The sequence below is a fragment of the Argiope bruennichi genome, chromosome X1 (assembly GCF_947563725.1).
Source record: "Argiope bruennichi chromosome X1, qqArgBrue1.1, whole genome shotgun sequence".
Lineage (NCBI taxonomy): Eukaryota > Metazoa > Arthropoda > Arachnida > Araneae > Araneidae > Argiope > Argiope bruennichi.
The window spans coordinates 119,650,406-119,671,619 of NC_079162.1; the positions used below are offsets into that span (position 1 = coordinate 119,650,406).

The 21,214-nt window shown below is 25.2% G+C and overlaps 2 long non-coding RNA genes across 5 annotated transcripts; both read right to left on the reverse strand.

The window, feature by feature from the left end:
- Positions 1 to 1,033: 1,033 nt before the first annotated feature.
- Positions 1,034 to 9,470, reverse strand: LOC129958793 (uncharacterized). 4 transcript variants are annotated; one of them, XR_008783315.1, is made up of 6 exons: positions 9,430 to 9,470; positions 6,506 to 6,564; positions 3,532 to 3,555; positions 2,071 to 2,124; positions 1,880 to 1,958; positions 1,034 to 1,567 (listed from the first exon to the last, which is right to left on the reverse strand). It is a non-coding gene; the product is annotated as an uncharacterized LOC129958793 (long non-coding RNA). The 4 variants fall into 4 exon arrangements; XR_008783314.1 differs by having other exon boundaries at positions 1,034 to 2,124; XR_008783312.1 differs by having other exon boundaries at positions 1,880 to 3,555.
- Positions 9,471 to 12,370: 2,900 nt separating this feature from the next.
- Positions 12,371 to 20,545, reverse strand: LOC129958794 (uncharacterized). The gene is made up of 4 exons (XR_008783316.1): positions 20,156 to 20,545; positions 18,243 to 18,309; positions 15,297 to 15,368; positions 12,371 to 12,431 (listed from the first exon to the last, which is right to left on the reverse strand). It is a non-coding gene; the product is annotated as an uncharacterized LOC129958794 (long non-coding RNA).
- Between the last annotated feature and the right edge of the window lie 669 nt (positions 20,546 to 21,214).

Below are 21,214 nucleotides of genomic sequence, written 5' to 3' on the forward strand. Positions count from 1 at the left end.
TAACAGTATCGTGTTTATAAATGACGAGTCTCATCGACATAGAGTTCACGTGTCTGGTGACGATTCTCAATGTGCAGGTCGTTTAGCTGCAGAACTCGCCAATTGGATTCACAAATTGAAATTGGACAATTTTCAAGACTTGACAAACAAGACTTTGTTAAAGTTTAATTTATTGTAAAAATTGTATATATAGAAAAATGTAAATGCAGAAAAATGTAATTGCACTCTATGGAAAAAGGTAATAAATGTTTCTTTATTCAAATTGCGAGTGTTTTTTTTTTCTATATTATTTTTATTATTTGAAGAATAGCAAAATCTAATGCTTGGAAGAAAAATTTAGCAAAATGTAACGTTTGAAATATTAAAGTGTTTAAAATAATAATCTTTTGAAAAATTTAAAGATTTGTTACGAGTCATAACGTCTGTTACATTTCGTCGCAGACGCCCTTGACAGGTGCTTATCTAACTTTATCGCCGGAGCGTGTATAACCTTGAATAAAATATGAGAGTCGTAAGAATTAATTTGTGAAAATAAAATTTTAGTTGTGTAGATTATTGATGCATCCCAAAACGAAACTAGATGCATCAATAATTTACACCGGCTATTTAGATTAAAATGTATAAAATTGATTACTGGTATTATTAAAAGTAATTTCAAAATGGTAATTATTCAATTTTAATTTATTTGTTTCTGTAACAATTTATAGTTTTAAATTTTTTTATTTTGAACTCAAACTATTTCTTTTCTTACGTTCTGAACAACTAATACATCTAATTGCTTTTTCTTTAACCTCATTGCATTTATATCTATTACATCTCCTAAATGAAATTATATCTTTACAATCTATGCAATAATATTTTTCGCACATTATGCTTTCAACTTGTTATAAAATAAATTAAATCACTAAGCTCATAAAAAGAGCCAATGTGTAAAGAAATACAAACTGTTTAAAAAATTAAATTGAATTTATTTTTTACTAAAATGTACAATTAATAATACAAAAATAAATATGAATATTTACATGTGATGAATAAATATATATACAATAAATAAATAAATAAATAATAAAATATATAAATAATAAATGAAATATATAAAAATTTACACAAAAACAACAACTAATCAAACAAATCTTCATACAGATCCAGTGGCAAGTCTGGAGGATTTGGTTCAAGGTTTTGTAAAAAGTCAAAATTTGGGCTCTTTAACCAATCCTTTATTGCATCTATAAGTTGTGCATCATTAGGTAATTGCGTTGGCATTTCTATAGATGCATTTTCGATCGGGATATTTAAATCCCGATCGTCCAGACCAAAATAATCTCTAGATTCATAATATTCATTTTATAATAATAATTGTAAATTGAAACTATACACTTTTCTCAACACATAGAATTTTATTTAATAACATATAATTTTTTTCCAGTTACAATTGTAAAATTTTTCAAAAACCTTCTTGTTTCAATTCTGTTTGTCTTATTTTTTTTTATATTCCTTATACATCTTTTTTGTGAATAATTCTAATGCCTCTAGGTGTTTAGATGTGATAATCAAATCCTTGTAGTTTCTGAAAAAAAAAAAAATAACAAAATTATAAATAAATTTACAAGTGTGATTTAATATGACATTTGAGACTAGAATTTTTTTTTTATTTGAACAATAAATTAGATGTCTTTTGTTATACATCATGTTATGTAACTAAATGTACAAAAAATTAATAAATAAAACTACAGGTATCATATATTTGAATCATTAGGAATGAATATATATCTACCACAATTGCACATTTCGAGAGTTAAAACACTATGCGGAGAAATATATGCTCGCTGTGCAGTTATTATAGATGAATATAATTATAAGTAATTCTTTATATACATACTTGTGCCTAATAAAAAATCTAATCATAGATATTAGGTCTTGGAAAATTTTATTTTGGGCGGCTTGGTTTAGATTTTTAACTGAAATAAAAAAAAGAACATGTATAAAATATTCAGTTTCCTCTCAATCGGATAAGTATTATAATACCGCATAAGAAAAAATTATTTACATAATAAATAATAATTTACTTACAATTTTTTCTTCTTCTCTCTGTACCTGAGTCCGAGTCCGAGTCTGAATAATTATCTTAAAGTGAAAAGGTAATATAAAATAAATATTATATAATATATTGGCACCGATATACTACGAGTTTTTTCGTACAAAAAACTCAAATAACACAGTATGATATAATTCATGCTTGGTGATTAAAGTGTAAAAAATATAATTAATTAGCCGCCTTTGGTGACCAGCTAACTCACCAATATTAATGCTCGTTAATCTTATTTCCTCTTTGTAAGTAATGAGACAACCTTGAAGTAAAGGACGTGGCTATAATCACTCGTTGTTTTCCAAAATCAGCACATGCGCTAAATTTAATTTCAGCTCAGTTTTTTTTATAATATGATTTATGAAAACAGAGTCACTGAGCGTTTAAACTTTATGGGTACTAAAGAATATATATCTTAATTTATGTAATATTTCAAGAATTTGTTAACAAAATTTTCTCAGATTAATCGTGAGAAGATTTATTAATTAAATTTTAAATGCATCAAACACTAAGAAAATAAAATGAATCGTATTAAATAATCGATCAAAAACATGTTTAAAAAAACTTCTTAAAAAATAATGTACTTAAAACTATATACATGTACAAAAAATATAGAACGAACATAAATAAAATTTAATTACAAAAGCTAAAACTAAAGAATTATCCGTTGATAATATTGTCAACAATTAGAACACAATACGCATGGGTGAATTTTTCTACGCCTGTTTGGGTAACACTGTTTTAATTCAAAAGTACTTCAGAATGAATCTGAAAGACCGATAAAGTACTTCAGAATGAATCTGAAAGACCAATTAATTAACAATGTTTAATTTTAAATGCATCAAACATTAAGAAAATAAACAGAATCATTTGAAAATAATCAGCCGATAAATCTTAAGCCTAGCCTCATTACTGTTGGATAAAAACCTTACTCGTTTGGCGGTGGGAAAATTAAAGATTTTTTTGGTGGGAAAGTTAGTTTTTAATTAATAAATTTGCAATAAAATAATATTGTAGTTATAATTGAGATGTAAGTTATCATATCTTTTAAGTTATATTAAACTACACACGGTGTACAAATTTGATTAAAATCGGTCAAATAGTTTAGGAGTCAATCGCGGACAAACAACGTGACACGTAATTTATATATTAAGATATAAAATATAATTACAATGATTCTTTTTCTCGACTGCTCCTAAAATTCAATAATAATCTTATAACTAACATAATATTTGGTTAAAATATTTTAGAATTTATCCTCGGTATCGCTTCTATCTGAGTCGGAATAATTGTAATCTTAAAGTGAAAAGGTAATATAAAAATAGAACTGATATACTATGAGTTTTTTCGTACAAAAATCTCAAATAACACAGTATGATATAATTCATACTTGGTGATTAAAGTGTAAAACATATAATTGATATTAAGATATAAAAAATACTTACGATTATTATTCATTGCAACTGCTCCTAAAATTCAATAAAAATCTTATAACTAACATAATATTTGGTTAAAATATTTTAGAGTTTGAAGTATGTAAAATATACTTACCAAAGGGTACAAGTGCCATTTTCTTATTCAATAAATTCGAATAGATATATTCACAATTTTTACGCTCTTTTATACTAATAGTAACTAGTAAAAACAACAAGGTTTATTAACCCCGGTTGAATATTACTTCCTGCCTCGTCTGGAAAATTGATATGTTAACGACTTGTACCCTATTCATAATTTTTTTTATACTAATAGTAACTAGTAAAAATAAAAGGTTTATTTGAAACCTTTGAATAATCGCTTCCTGTCTCGTCTTGAAACGGGTGGAAATCGAAATGTTAACGAACTAGTACAAATAACAGATCACTTTATAATACTTTTAAGGTTTATTGACAGCCATTGAATAATTGCTTCCTCTTTTAATTTAGACAGGAGTAGATCAAAAAACACCGCTCGAAATGTTAACTAATTAATTTTTTAAATGTTTTATTTTTAGAGATTATTTATAATTTCATATTGGTACAAACTGTTTATAGGGGGATATTTGTCAAAACTTATTAATAAATCAAAATTTCATTATTAAAAACGGGAAATTTATGTTAAATTAAATTGTACATTTTTCCCAAACATAAAATTACGTTAGATTTATTTTTAAATAAACAAATCATTAAATTTGGATAAATCACCATCTTTGGAAGTTTATCAAAAAATCATTATATTTGAATTTAATAAACAAATAACCATGTTTAAAAGTTTAATAAAAAAATATCATTTTTGGATTTTTTAAAATTACCAACTTTAAAATAAATAAATAAATAAACAAGTTACCATATTTGGGAGTTTAATAAACAAATCACCACCTTTGGGAGTTTTTTTAAATCACCATCTTTAGAAGTTTTTTAATAAAATAACCACATTTGGAAGATTAATAAACAATTACCACCTTTGGTAGATTTTTAATAAAACCACCACCTTTGGTAGTTTTTTAAATTACCATCTTTGAAAGTTTTTTTTAAATCATCACTTTTGGGAGTTTTTTTATATAACCATGTTTGAATAACAATTGAAATATCGATATTTAATTTATTTATTACCCAACATTGAAATTTAAATCGATATAAAATAATCGATACTACACAATTGATTATTTTATATCAATTACCCAACATTGAATTTTAAATTGATATAAAATAATCGATAGAGTAATCTATATTTAATTTATTTATTAATCAACATTGAATTTTAAATTGATATAATCGATATAAAATAATCGATACTACACAATTGATTATTTTATATTGATTATTTTATATCAATTACCCAACATTGAATTTTAAATCGATAGTGTAATCGATACAATTTAATCGATTATCGATTTTTCAGCATCTTGAAAAAATCGGGTAGGGTACCGGTGCTCAACTTATTTTGTGGCCGACTGTATAAGCAGTCATAAAAACAGAAAATAAATTCAGAATACTTTACATGATTACTAACATTTCACTCTTGTTTCAAAATTTGCATAAAAGGATATGAACAAATAATGCTATTACCAAGAAAAAAGTTAATACCTTCTTGAAGAGATTTCAAGCAGGGAAAGAAATTCAGAATACAATATAATGCCAATTTCTTAAAATAAATTTACAAGGAAAAAAAATTATCAAGAATCCTTAAAAAAAATTATACATTTGAAATTATTATAAATTTTTTTTTATGGGTATGAGAAAACAACTCGCAGAAAAAAATGTTTTAAAAGGAGGAAGTTGCAAAATTAGTGTAATTACTCCCACACCCTTGAGATTTCGGGTGAACGAAATTTCAGAAAATAACAATGACATGAAATAATCTTAATTAAATTGATTAAAAACTAAAAAACAACTTTTCTTTTGCAGGATTTTCTAAATCTCTCAGAGTGAAAAATCACTTATAAAGAAAGGAAGTTATACGTCCAATAACAAGACATAACAGAAAAAGTCATTGAAAATGAATTTGTCCCCATTTAAGGGCTAAGAAGCCAAAAGTAAAAGCATTAGAGAAGAAAGACAATTGAAAATTCATGGAATTATTCCTGAAGTTTAATATTAAATAACAAGTTTTATTATATTATTTTTTGATTCAATAAGACGTTTTCTCAAGGTATTGAAACAAAATTAAAGGAAAGAATCTTTTAAGAAAGGAATAAAACAAATCAGATTATTCAAGATATAAATAAAATGAGATGGTAATCATGAAAAAATCATGCTTTTAAAATCCCTACAATTCACAAATTTTTAGGAAGATATGAAGTTAATACAAAGTTTAATTTCAACATAGGAAGAATATTATTATAACAAGTCAGATAAAAATGGATTTAAAAAAAGCAGGCATATCTATTCTTACTGTCATTAGAGAAGTAATTATAGTACAAATAAATTCCAGAGGCTTCCCATCAATAATAACTTTTTATTTCTGTTTCAAATTTTCTGAAAATCAAAATTAAAATAACCATAAACACTTTGTTTCGGAAAGATTTCAAGAGAATAGGAATACAGAATAAAATATATTGCTAATCAAAAATTTAAATTTGGTTGAAAAGGTTAAGAAGATTTCTTTAGTGAAAGATTTTCCCAAATGTGAGAGAGTTGAAGTCATATTATCTTTGAAGGAGCACATTAATTAAATAAAATATACTTTGAATGGACACTATTCAATGAATAATAAACCCTTGCAGAAAAAAAAAATCACTTGAAAGAAAATATCCTCACTTATACAATAATGTAAAGCAATATATTACAGAAAATGAAAATGCAAGAAAAAATTGACAGGTAAAAACAGAATATCTAACTTTAAATTATGCAAATCATTTCTCAACATTTATATAGAATATATCTACAAAGTAGCTCAATTTGAATATTAAAAAATATCAAAACAAAACTGAAATAAACAGACCTTCTTGATGTCAGCAGGTTTTTCTTTTTCATCTCAGTAATACACAATGCCGACAGCACCTATAAAAAATTAGCAAAAATGTGTAAATAATTATTACAATATGTCTACAAAAAACAGTTACTTCAATAAACAATCATTAAAAAATCAAATCATAAATATGCAAGCATGTCAAATTCATTCCAAAATATATTTGTTGAAAACATTTTTTTTCTCCTAATTTTTTCATTGATTCAGATATCAAAAATCTGATGCTTGCTTACAAAGATATAATATGACTGTGATACATATATTATTGAGCTTTCAGAGTTTGGTAATGCCATTTGTTTTTTTAAATATTCAGTAGTGAAAAAAAAAAATCAGAGAGGATACAATGATTATAAAATGCCACATGGCAACAGTTTACATATCAAAATTTTAAAAAGTATATTTAAGTGCTCGGTTAGGAGTTTATAGAATTTTGTCTATGTCAGTTATTAATGGCCCTAAACATTATGTACAGTATTTAATGGTCCTTTTATGTGTGTCAAATTTCTGTAAATACTGGTTGCCACTAATAAAACGATCAGCATTTTAACACTTTAGAAAGGAAATAAAAAACATTCAGTATTAAATAAATCTCATGTATAAATGATGTTTTAACATATATTTTGGATACAATTTAAAACATGTTTGATTTTCAAATGTTACAGAAGAATCACAAGCAAGAAATATAAGATTACAAAGTTATATAAATATATCACAATTATCAAAATTTTAACCAAAAAGATATAGTCCAGCAACCTTAGAAATAATTTAATTTATGCAGACACTTACATGAGCAGAACATTTAAGAGATAATAAAAACTGACATTAAATCTTCTGTTTGGAGGAGGAAAATGAAACATTGTAATAGAGAGATGCAAGAAATTAACGATAAAGTATCTAATTTTTGCTCTAAACACCAAATTTATTGATTGAACGATATATTTAAATTAAACAGAATTAAATGAGAACAGAGAAGGCATGAATTTAAAACATAGAGCTCAGAAACGTAATTGACAACAACAAGCTAATAATAAGAGAAAAGCAAAGTTACAGAAAAGTAGCAAAATAACCAAGTTTTCAGTATTCCTAAATCAAAATACTTCCCTGTAAACTTAAAGCAAATACAAAAACTAATTCAAGGATAGGAAAAAGAATATGCATGTTCAAATGCTAATAAAGAGTAAATTGTCCCTAAATTAAATGAAACAAATATATGCTTGACAGAGAAATGAAAATTACTTTACTTAAAAGGAAGAAGGACTAATGTTTATACAATACTGTAGAAAGACTGATTAAATTGGAAAATATGTAGAGATGTCATATATGGAAATTCATTCATTTATTTTTGCTTGATATAGAACATTGAGGAAACTCAATTTTGAAAATTAGATGCAAATCTCAACTTACTGTCATATAAGCAGTCATAAAAACAGAAAATAAATTCAGAATACTTTGCATCAATACTAACATTTCACTCTTGTTTCAAAATTTGCATAAAAGGATATGAACAAATAATGCTATTACCAAGAAAAAAGTTAATACCTTCTTGAAGAGATTTCAAGCAGGGAAAGAAATTCAGAATACAATATAATGCCAATTTCTTAAAATAAATTTACAAGGAAAAAAAATTATCAAGAATCCTTAAAAAAAATTATACATTTGAAATTATTATAAATTTTTTTTGATGGGTATGAGAAAACAACTCACAGAAAAAAATGTTTTAAAAGGAGGAAGTTGCAAAATTAGTGTAATTACTCCCACTCCCTTGAGATTTCGGGTGAACGAAATTTCAGAAAATAACAATGACATGAAATAATCTTAATTAAATTGATTAAAAACTAAAAAACAACTTTTCTTTTGCAGGATTTTCTAAATCTCTCAGAGTGAAAAATCACTTATAAAGAAAGGAAGTTATACGTCCAATAACAAGACATAACAGAAAAAGTCATTGAAAATGAATTTGTCCACATTTAGGTGCTAAGAAACCAAAAGTAAAAGCATTAGAGAAGAAAGTCAATTTCAAATTCATGGAATTATTCCTGAAGTTTAATATTAAATAACAAGTTTTATTATATTATTTTTTGATTCAATAAGACGTTTTCTCAAGGTATTGAAACAAAATTAAAGGAAAGAATCTTTTAAGAAAGGAATAAAACAAATCAGATTATTCAAGATATAAATAAAATGAGATGGTAATCATGAAAAAATCATGCTTTTAAAATCCCTACATTTCACAAATTTTTAGGAAGATATGAAGTTAATACAAAGTTTAATTTCAACATAGGAAGAATATTATTATAACAAGTCAGATAAAAATGGATTTAAAAAAAGCAGGCATATCTATTCTTACTGTCATTAAAGAAGTAATTATAGTACAAATAAATTCCAGAGGCTTCCCATCATTAATAACTTTTTATTTCTGTTTCAAATTTTCTGAAAATCAAAATTAAAATAACCATAAACACTCTGTTTGGAAAAGATTTCAAGAGAATAGGAATACAGAATAAAATATATTGCTAATTAAAAATTTAAATTTGGTTGAAAAAGTTATGAAGATTTCTTTTGTGAAAGATTTTCCCAAACGTGACAGAGTTGAAGTCATGTTATCTTTGAAGGAGCACATTAATTAAATAAAATATACTTTGAATGGACACTATTCAATGAATAATAAACACTTGCAGAAAAAAAAAAGTCACTTGAAGGAAAATATCCTCACTTATACAATAATGTAAAGCAATATATTACAGAAAATGAAAATGCAAGAAAAAATTGATGGGTAAAATCAGAATATCTAACTTTAAATTATGCAAATCATTTCTCAACATTTATATAGAATATATCTACAAAGTAGCTCAATTTGAATTTTTAAAAATATCAAAACAAAACTGAAATAAACAGACCTTCTTGATGTGAGCAGGGTTTTTTTTTTTTTTTTTTTTTTTCCATCTCAGTAATACACAATGCCGACAGCATCTATAAAAAATTAGCAAAAATTTGTGTAAATAATTATTACAATATGTCTACAAAAAACAGTTACTTCAATAAATAATCATTAAAAAATCAAATCATAAATATGCAAGCATGTCAAATTCATTCCAAAATATATTTGTCGAAAACATTTTTTTTCTCCTAATTTTTTCATTGATTCAGATATCAAAAATCTGATGCTTGCTTACAAAGATATAATATGACTGTGATACATATATTATTGAGCTTTGAGAGTTTGGTAATGCCATTTGTTTTTTTAAATATTCAGTAGTGAAAAAAAAAAATCAGAGAGGATACAATGATTATAAAATGCCACATGGCAACAGTTTACATATCAAAATTTTAAAAAGTATATTTAAGTGCTCGGTTAGGAGTTTATAGAATTTTGTCTATGTCAGTTATTAATGGCCCTAAACATTATGTACAGTATTTAATGGTCCTTTTATGTGTGTCAAATTTCTGTAAATACTGGTTGCCACTAATAAAACGATCAGCATTTTAACACTTTAGAAAGGAAATAAAAAATCATTCAGCATTAAATAAATCTCATGTATAAATGATGTTTTTCACATATATTTTGGACGCAATTTAAAACAAGTTTGATTTTCAAATGTTTCAGGAGATTCACAAGCAAGAAATATATGATTACAAAGTTATATAAATATATCACAATTATCAAAATTTTAACCAAAAAGATATAGTCCAGCAACCTTAGAAATAATTTAATTTATGCAGACACTTACATGAGCAGAACATTAAAGAGATAATAAAATCTGACATTAAATCTTCTGTTTGGAGGAGGAAAATGAAACATTGTAATAGAGAGATGCAAGAAATAAACGATAAAGTATCTAATTTTTGCTCTAAACACTAAATTCATTGATTGAACGATAAATTTAAATTAAACAGAATTAAATGAGAACAGAGAAGGCATGAATTTAAAGCATAGAGCTCAGAAACGTAATTGACAACAATAAGTTAATAATAAGAGAAACGCAAAATTACAGAAAAGTAACGAAATAACCAAGTTTTCAGTATTCCTAAATTAAAATACTTCCCTGTAAACATAAAGGAACTACAAAAACGGATTCAAGGATGTGAAAAAGAATATGCATGTTCAAATGCTAATAAAGAGTAAATTGTCCCTAAATTAAATGAAACAAATATATGCTTGACAGAGAAATGAAAATTACTTTACTTAAAAGGAAGAAGGACTAATGTTTATACAATACTGTAGAAAGACTGATTAAATTTGAAAATATGTAGAGATGTCATATATGGAAATTCATTCAATTATTTTTGCTTGATATAGAACATTGAGGAAACTCAATTTTGAAAATTAGATGCAAATCTCAACTTACTGTCATATAAGCAGTCATAAAAACAGAATATAAATTCAGAATACTTTGCATGAATACTAACATTTCACTCTTGTTTCAAAATTTGCATAAAAGGATATGAACAAATAATGCTATTACCAAGAAAAAAGTTAATACCTTCTTGAAGAGATTTCAAGCAGGGAAAGAAATTCAGAATACAATATAATGCCAGTTTCTTAAAATAAATTAAAAAGGAAAAAAAAAATTATCAAGAATCCTTAAAGAAAATTATACATTTGAAATTATTATAAATTTTTTTTGATGGGTATGAGAAAACAACTCACAGAAAAAAATGTTTTAAAAGGAGGAAGTTGCAAAATTAGTGTAATTACTCCCATTCCCTTGAGATTTCGGGTGAACGAAATTTCAGAAAATAACAATGACATGAAATAATCTTAATTAAATTGATTAAAAACTAAAAAACAACTTTTCTTTTGCAGGATTTTCTAAATCTCTCAGAGTGAAAAATCACTTATAAAGAAAGGAAGTTATACATCCAATAACAAGACATAACAGAAAAAGTCATTGAAAATGAATCTGTCCCCATTTAGGTGCTAAGAAGCCAAAAGTAAAAGCATTAGAGAAGAAAGTCAATTTCAAATTCATGGAATTATTCCTGAAGTTTAATATTAAATAACAAGTTTTATTATATTATTTTTTGATTCAATAAGACGTTTTCTCAAGGTATTGAAACAAAATTAAAGGAAAGAATCTTTTAAGAAAGGAATAAAACAAATCAGATTATTCAAGATATAAATAAAATGAGATGGTAATCATGAAAAAATCATGCTTTTAAAATCCCTACAATTCACAAATTTTTAGGAAGATATGAAGTTAATACAAAGTTTAATTTCAACATAGGAAGAATATTATTATAACAAGTCAGATAAAAATGGATTTAAAAAAAGCAGGCATATCTATTCTTACTGTCATTAGAGAAGTAATTATAGTACAAATAAATTCCAGAGGCTTCCCATCAATAATAACTTTTTATTTCTGTTTCAAATTTTCTGAAAATCAAAATTAAAATAACCATAAACACTTTGTTTCGGAAAGATTTCAAGAGAATAGGAATACAGAATAAAATATATTGCTAATCAAAAATTTAAATTTGGTTGAAAAGGTTAAGAAGATTTCTTTAGTGAAAGATTTTCCCAAATGTGAGAGAGTTGAAGTCATATTATCTTTGAAGGAGCACATTAATTAAATAAAATATACTTTGAATGGACACTATTCAATGAATAATAAACCCTTGCAGAAAAAAAAAATCACTTGAAAGAAAATATCCTCACTTATACAATAATGTAAAGCAATATATTACAGAAAATGAAAATGCAAGAAAAAATTGACAGGTAAAAACAGAATATCTAACTTTAAATTATGCAAATCATTTCTCAACATTTATATAGAATATATCTACAAAGTAGCTCAATTTGAATATTAAAAAATATCAAAACAAAACTGAAATAAACAGACCTTCTTGATGTCAGCAGGTTTTTCTTTTTCATCTCAGTAATACACAATGCCGACAGCACCTATAAAAAATTAGCAAAAATGTGTAAATAATTATTACAATATGTCTACAAAAAACAGTTACTTCAATAAACAATCATTAAAAAATCAAATCATAAATATGCAAGCATGTCAAATTCATTCCAAAATATATTTGTTGAAAACATTTTTTTTCTCCTAATTTTTTCATTGATTCAGATATCAAAAATCTGATGCTTGCTTACAAAGATATAATATGACTGTGATACATATATTATTGAGCTTTCAGAGTTTGGTAATGCCATTTGTTTTTTTAAATATTCAGTAGTGAAAAAAAAAAATCAGAGAGGATACAATGATTATAAAATGCCACATGGCAACAGTTTACATATCAAAATTTTAAAAAGTATATTTAAGTGCTCGGTTAGGAGTTTATAGAATTTTGTCTATGTCAGTTATTAATGGCCCTAAACATTATGTACAGTATTTAATGGTCCTTTTATGTGTGTCAAATTTCTGTAAATACTGGTTGCCACTAATAAAACGATCAGCATTTTAACACTTTAGAAAGGAAATAAAAAACATTCAGTATTAAATAAATCTCATGTATAAATGATGTTTTAACATATATTTTGGATACAATTTAAAACATGTTTGATTTTCAAATGTTACAGAAGAATCACAAGCAAGAAATATAAGATTACAAAGTTATATAAATATATCACAATTATCAAAATTTTAACCAAAAAGATATAGTCCAGCAACCTTAGAAATAATTTAATTTATGCAGACACTTACATGAGCAGAACATTTAAGAGATAATAAAAACTGACATTAAATCTTCTGTTTGGAGGAGGAAAATGAAACATTGTAATAGAGAGATGCAAGAAATTAACGATAAAGTATCTAATTTTTGCTCTAAACACCAAATTTATTGATTGAACGATATATTTAAATTAAACAGAATTAAATGAGAACAGAGAAGGCATGAATTTAAAACATAGAGCTCAGAAACGTAATTGACAACAACAAGCTAATAATAAGAGAAAAGCAAAGTTACAGAAAAGTAGCAAAATAACCAAGTTTTCAGTATTCCTAAATCAAAATACTTCCCTGTAAACTTAAAGCAAATACAAAAACTAATTCAAGGATAGGAAAAAGAATATGCATGTTCAAATGCTAATAAAGAGTAAATTGTCCCTAAATTAAATGAAACAAATATATGCTTGACAGAGAAATGAAAATTACTTTACTTAAAAGGAAGAAGGACTAATGTTTATACAATACTGTAGAAAGACTGATTAAATTGGAAAATATGTAGAGATGTCATATATGGAAATTCATTCATTTATTTTTGCTTGATATAGAACATTGAGGAAACTCAATTTTGAAAATTAGATGCAAATCTCAACTTACTGTCATATAAGCAGTCATAAAAACAGAAAATAAATTCAGAATACTTTGCATCAATACTAACATTTCACTCTTGTTTCAAAATTTGCATAAAAGGATATGAACAAATAATGCTATTACCAAGAAAAAAGTTAATACCTTCTTGAAGAGATTTCAAGCAGGGAAAGAAATTCAGAATACAATATAATGCCAATTTCTTAAAATAAATTTACAAGGAAAAAAAATTATCAAGAATCCTTAAAAAAAATTATACATTTGAAATTATTATAAATTTTTTTTGATGGGTATGAGAAAACAACTCACAGAAAAAAATGTTTTAAAAGGAGGAAGTTGCAAAATTAGTGTAATTACTCCCACTCCCTTGAGATTTCGGGTGAACGAAATTTCAGAAAATAACAATGACATGAAATAATCTTAATTAAATTGATTAAAAACTAAAAAACAACTTTTCTTTTGCAGGATTTTCTAAATCTCTCAGAGTGAAAAATCACTTATAAAGAAAGGAAGTTATACGTCCAATAACAAGACATAACAGAAAAAGTCATTGAAAATGAATTTGTCCACATTTAGGTGCTAAGAAACCAAAAGTAAAAGCATTAGAGAAGAAAGTCAATTTCAAATTCATGGAATTATTCCTGAAGTTTAATATTAAATAACAAGTTTTATTATATTATTTTTTGATTCAATAAGACGTTTTCTCAAGGTATTGAAACAAAATTAAAGGAAAGAATCTTTTAAGAAAGGAATAAAACAAATCAGATTATTCAAGATATAAATAAAATGAGATGGTAATCATGAAAAAATCATGCTTTTAAAATCCCTACATTTCACAAATTTTTAGGAAGATATGAAGTTAATACAAAGTTTAATTTCAACATAGGAAGAATATTATTATAACAAGTCAGATAAAAATGGATTTAAAAAAAGCAGGCATATCTATTCTTACTGTCATTAAAGAAGTAATTATAGTACAAATAAATTCCAGAGGCTTCCCATCATTAATAACTTTTTATTTCTGTTTCAAATTTTCTGAAAATCAAAATTAAAATAACCATAAACACTCTGTTTGGAAAAGATTTCAAGAGAATAGGAATACAGAATAAAATATATTGCTAATTAAAAATTTAAATTTGGTTGAAAAAGTTATGAAGATTTCTTTTGTGAAAGATTTTCCCAAACGTGACAGAGTTGAAGTCATGTTATCTTTGAAGGAGCACATTAATTAAATAAAATATACTTTGAATGGACACTATTCAATGAATAATAAACACTTGCAGAAAAAAAAAAGTCACTTGAAGGAAAATATCCTCACTTATACAATAATGTAAAGCAATATATTACAGAAAATGAAAATGCAAGAAAAAATTGATGGGTAAAATCAGAATATCTAACTTTAAATTATGCAAATCATTTCTCAACATTTATATAGAATATATCTACAAAGTAGCTCAATTTGAATTTTTAAAAATATCAAAACAAAACTGAAATAAACAGACCTTCTTGATGTGAGCAGGGTTTTTTTTTTTTTTTTTTTTTTCCATCTCAGTAATACACAATGCCGACAGCATCTATAAAAAATTAGCAAAAATTTGTGTAAATAATTATTACAATATGTCTACAAAAAACAGTTACTTCAATAAATAATCATTAAAAAATCAAATCATAAATATGCAAGCATGTCAAATTCATTCCAAAATATATTTGTCGAAAACATTTTTTTTCTCCTAATTTTTTCATTGATTCAGATATCAAAAATCTGATGCTTGCTTACAAAGATATAATATGACTGTGATACATATATTATTGAGCTTTGAGAGTTTGGTAATGCCATTTGTTTTTTTAAATATTCAGTAGTGAAAAAAAAAAATCAGAGAGGATACAATGATTATAAAATGCCACATGGCAACAGTTTACATATCAAAATTTTAAAAAGTATATTTAAGTGCTCGGTTAGGAGTTTATAGAATTTTGTCTATGTCAGTTATTAATGGCCCTAAACATTATGTACAGTATTTAATGGTCCTTTTATGTGTGTCAAATTTCTGTAAATACTGGTTGCCACTAATAAAACGATCAGCATTTTAACACTTTAGAAAGGAAATAAAAAATCATTCAGCATTAAATAAATCTCATGTATAAATGATGTTTTTCACATATATTTTGGACGCAATTTAAAACAAGTTTGATTTTCAAATGTTTCAGGAGATTCACAAGCAAGAAATATATGATTACAAAGTTATATAAATATATCACAATTATCAAAATTTTAACCAAAAAGATATAGTCCAGCAACCTTAGAAATAATTTAATTTATGCAGACACTTACATGAGCAGAACATTAAAGAGATAATAAAATCTGACATTAAATCTTCTGTTTGGAGGAGGAAAATGAAACATTGTAATAGAGAGATGCAAGAAATAAACGATAAAGTATCTAATTTTTGCTCTAAACACTAAATTCATTGATTGAACGATAAATTTAAATTAAACAGAATTAAATGAGAACAGAGAAGGCATGAATTTAAAGCATAGAGCTCAGAAACGTAATTGACAACAATAAGTTAATAATAAGAGAAACGCAAAATTACAGAAAAGTAACGAAATAACCAAGTTTTCAGTATTCCTAAATTAAAATACTTCCCTGTAAACATAAAGGAACTACAAAAACGGATTCAAGGATGTGAAAAAGAATATGCATGTTCAAATGCTAATAAAGAGTAAATTGTCCCTAAATTAAATGAAACAAATATATGCTTGACAGAGAAATGAAAATTACTTTACTTAAAAGGAAGAAGGACTAATGTTTATACAATACTGTAGAAAGACTGATTAAATTTGAAAATATGTAGAGATGTCATATATGGAAATTCATTCAATTATTTTTGCTTGATATAGAACATTGAGGAAACTCAATTTTGAAAATTAGATGCAAATCTCAACTTACTGTCATATAAGCAGTCATAAAAACAGAATATAAATTCAGAATACTTTGCATGAATACTAACATTTCACTCTTGTTTCAAAATTTGCATAAAAGGATATGAACAAATAATGCTATTACCAAGAAAAAAGTTAATACCTTCTTGAAGAGATTTCAAGCAGGGAAAGAAATTCAGAATACAATATAATGCCAGTTTCTTAAAATAAATTAAAAAGGAAAAAAAAAATTATCAAGAATCCTTAAAGAAAATTATACATTTGAAATTATTATAAATTTTTTTTGATGGGTATGAGAAAACAACTCACAGAAAAAAATGTTTTAAAAGGAGGAAGTTGCAAAATTAGTGTAATTACTCCCATTCCCTTGAGATTTCGGGTGAACGAAATTTCAGAAAATAACAATGACATGAAATAATCTTAATTAAATTGATTAAAAACTAAAAAACAACTTTTCTTTTGCAGGATTTTCTAAATCTCTCAGAGTGAAAAATCACTTATAAAGAAAGGAAGTTATACGTCCAATAACAAGACATAACAGAAAAAGTCATTGAAAATGAATCTGTCCCCATTTAGGTGCTAAGAAGCCAAAAGTAAAAGCATTAGAGAAGAAAGTCAATTTCAAATTCATGGAATTATTCCTGAAGTTTGATATTAAATAACAAGTTTTATTATATTATTTTTTGATTCAATAAGATGTTTTCTCAAGGTATTGAAACAAAATTAAAGGAAAGAATCTTTTAAGAAAGGAATAAAACAAATCAGATAATTCAAGATATAAATAAAATGAGATGGTAATCATGAAAAAATCATGCTTTTAAAATCCCTACAATTCACAAATTTTTAGGAAGATATGAAGTTAATACAAAGTTTAATTTCAACATAGGAAGAATATTATTATAACAAGTCAGATAAAAATGGATTTAAAAAAAGCAGGCATATCTATTCTTACTGTCATTAAAGAAGTAATTATAGTACAAATAAATTCCAGAGGCTTCCCATCATTAATAACTTTTTATTTCTGTTTCAAATTTTCTGAAAATCAAAATTAAAATAACCATAAACACTCTGTTTGGAAAAGATTTCAAGAGAATAGGAATACAGAATAAAATATATTGCTAATTAAAAATTTAAATTTGGTTGAAAAAGTTATGAAGATTTCTTTTGTGAAAGATTTTCCCAAATGTGACAGAGCTGAAGTCATATTATCTTTGAAGGAGCACATTAATTAAATAAAATATACTTTGAATGGACACTATTCAATGAATAATAAACACTTGCAGAAAAAAAAAAAAAGTCACTTGAAGGAAAATATCCTCACTTATACAATAATGTAAAGCAATATATTACAGAAAATGAAAATGCAAGAAAAAATTGATGGGTAAAATCAGAATATCTAACTTTAAATTATGCAAATCATTTCTCAACATTTATATAGAATATATCTACAAAGTAGCTCAATTTGAATTTTTAAAAATATCAAAACAAAACTGAAATAAACAGACCTTTTTGATGTGAGCAGGGGTTTTTTTTTTTTTTTTTCATCTCAGTAATACACAGTGAAGACAGCATCTATAAAAAATTAGCAAAAATGTGTAAATAATTATTACAATATATCTACAAAAAACAGTTATATCAATAAATAATCATTAAAAAATCAAATCATAAATATGCAAGCATGTCAAATTCATTCCAAAATATATTTGTCGAAAACACTTTTTTTCTCCTAATTTTTTCATTGATTCAGATATCAAAAATCTGATGCTTTCTTACAAAGATATAATATGACTGTGATACGTATATTATTCACCTTTGAGAGTTTGGTAATGCAATTTGTTTTTTTAAATATTCAGTAGTGAAAAAAAAATCAGAGAGGATACAATGATTATAAAATGCCACATGGCAACAGTTTACATATAAAAATTTTAAAAAGTATATTTAAGTGCTCAGTTAGGAGTTTATAGAATTTTGTCTATGTCAGTTATTAATGGCCCTAAACATTATGTACAGTATTTAATGGTCCTTTTATGTGTGTCAAATACTGTAAATACTGGTTGCATCTAATAAAACGATCAGCATTTTAACGCTTTAGAAAGGAAATAAGAAACATTCAGTAATAAATAAATCTCATGTATAAATGATGTTTGTCACATATATTTTGGATGCAATTTAAAACATGTTTGATTTTCAAATGTTTCAGGAAAATCATAAGCAAGAAATATATGATTACAAAGTTATATAAATATATCACAATTATCAAAATTTTAACCAAAAATATATAGTACAGCAACCTTAGAAATAGTATAATTTATGTAGACACTTACATGAGCAGAACATTTAAGAGATATTAAAAACTGACATTAAATATTCTGTTTGGAGGAGGAAAATGAAACATTGTAATAGAGAGATGCAAGAAATTAACGATAAAGTATCTAATTTTTGCTCTAAACACCAAATTTATTGATTGAACGATATATTTAAATTAAACAGAATTAAATGAGAACAGAGAAGGCATGAATTTAAAACATAGAGCTCAGAAACGTTATTGACAACAATAAGCTATTAATAAGAGAAAAGGAAAATTACAGAAAAGTAACGAAATAACCAAGTTTTCAGTATTCCTAAATTAAAATACTTCACTGTAAAAATTAAGCAAATACAAAAACTGATTCAAGGATGGGAAAAAGAATATGCACGTTCAAATGCTAATAAAGTGTAAATTGTCCCTAAATTAAATCAAACAAATACATGCTTGACAGAGAAATGAAAATTACTTTACTTAAAAGGAAGAAGGACTAATGTTTATACAATACTGTAGAAAGACTGATTAAATTTGAAAATATGTAGAGATGTCATATATGGAAATTCTTTCATTTATTTTTGCTTGATATAGAACATTGAGGAAACAAAATTTTGAAAATTAGATGCAAATCTCAACTTACTGTCATATAAGCAGTCATAAAAACACAAAATAATTTCAGAATACTTTGCATGATTACTAACATTTCACTCTTGTTTCAAAATTTGCATAAAAGGATATGAACAAATAATGCTATTACCAAGAAAAAGGTAACACCTTCTTGAAGAGATTTCAAGCAGGGAAAGAAATTCAGAATACAATATAATGCCAATTTCTTAAAATAAATTAACAAGGAAAAAAAATTATCAAGAATCCTTACAAAAAATTATACATTTGAAATTATTATAAATTTTCTTTGATGGGTATGAGAAATCAACCCACAGAAAAAAATGTTTTAAAAAAAGGAAGTAGCAATTACTCCCTCAAAGACAAAATTCATTCAAAGACAAAATAAAAAATACTATATTGGCATAAATACATATTTTGGCATTTCTTTTTTCATCGTCGTTTATAATTCTGTATTCTCATATAAGGTCACCTTTCTGTGATATTAATTACCTCTTTCTTTTGTGATGAAGCCATTCATTCTAAAAAGTCAAAAGTTCTTTTACTTTTTGAAAATTTTCGTATCATAAGGAGAACACTTTTGGCTTCAAAGAATAATCAACGATTTCATAATTCACTTCACTGCTTTTCCTTACATCGAAGATTGTCCTTCGAAAGCGAATTTCTGCAAAGAGAGAATAGTGGGAATACTGATGATAGAAGCCAAAGTTTATTTTTGGTTTATAAACTATACAATATTAAAATAGCTACCAATTTGCAGTAATTAAAATTTATTGTGTTAGAAGAATTTTCATACAAAGAAATCATTTTTCTTCGTAATAAAATTCTTAAAATGATATAAATTTAAAATCAAAGATATCGCCGTTTCTTAGAAATAGTGATAGCAAAATACATACTAACATAACATAGTACATAAACGAATACATACTACATAAATACATACTACATAAACGAATGTTCGGGAATGAAATGATGCAAAAATTAGTTTTATCGACAAAAAAATTTGGAACATTTAATTTCAGTAACTTTTAGAGCATTAGTGGATGAAGTATATTTTTGATTTTTGGTCTTCAATTTATTTGCAATTATTTGATGTATTAAATTATGGAAATCTATTTCCGCCCTGATATTTGTTCTAATAGTATTGCTCGTAGTGAATGGAGTTTAAAATAAATTAGTAAAAAAGCCGAATTAAATACTGAAAGTATTAAAATTGAGCATTTTTATCGAGAATACATCAGACAAACAAATTTCAAAATATTATCATAATATTGATTCAAATCAAAAGTATATTTAAAATTAAATTAATGTCAAAAAAATAACCAAGTATCAAATGAATCACTGCTTTCACGTATGGTTTCTTGCTTTTTATCGGCATATAATTAATTTTCATTTTTACTTTCCGAATAATTAATGTATTGGAAATATTACTTTGCAATTTATATTTCAAATGATCATTTTCATAAGAGATGAAAATTCTTGTTTATTTTCTTTTTCTTCTATATAACTCCGATTTATGAACAGAATAAACTTTAGAATATTTTACTTATG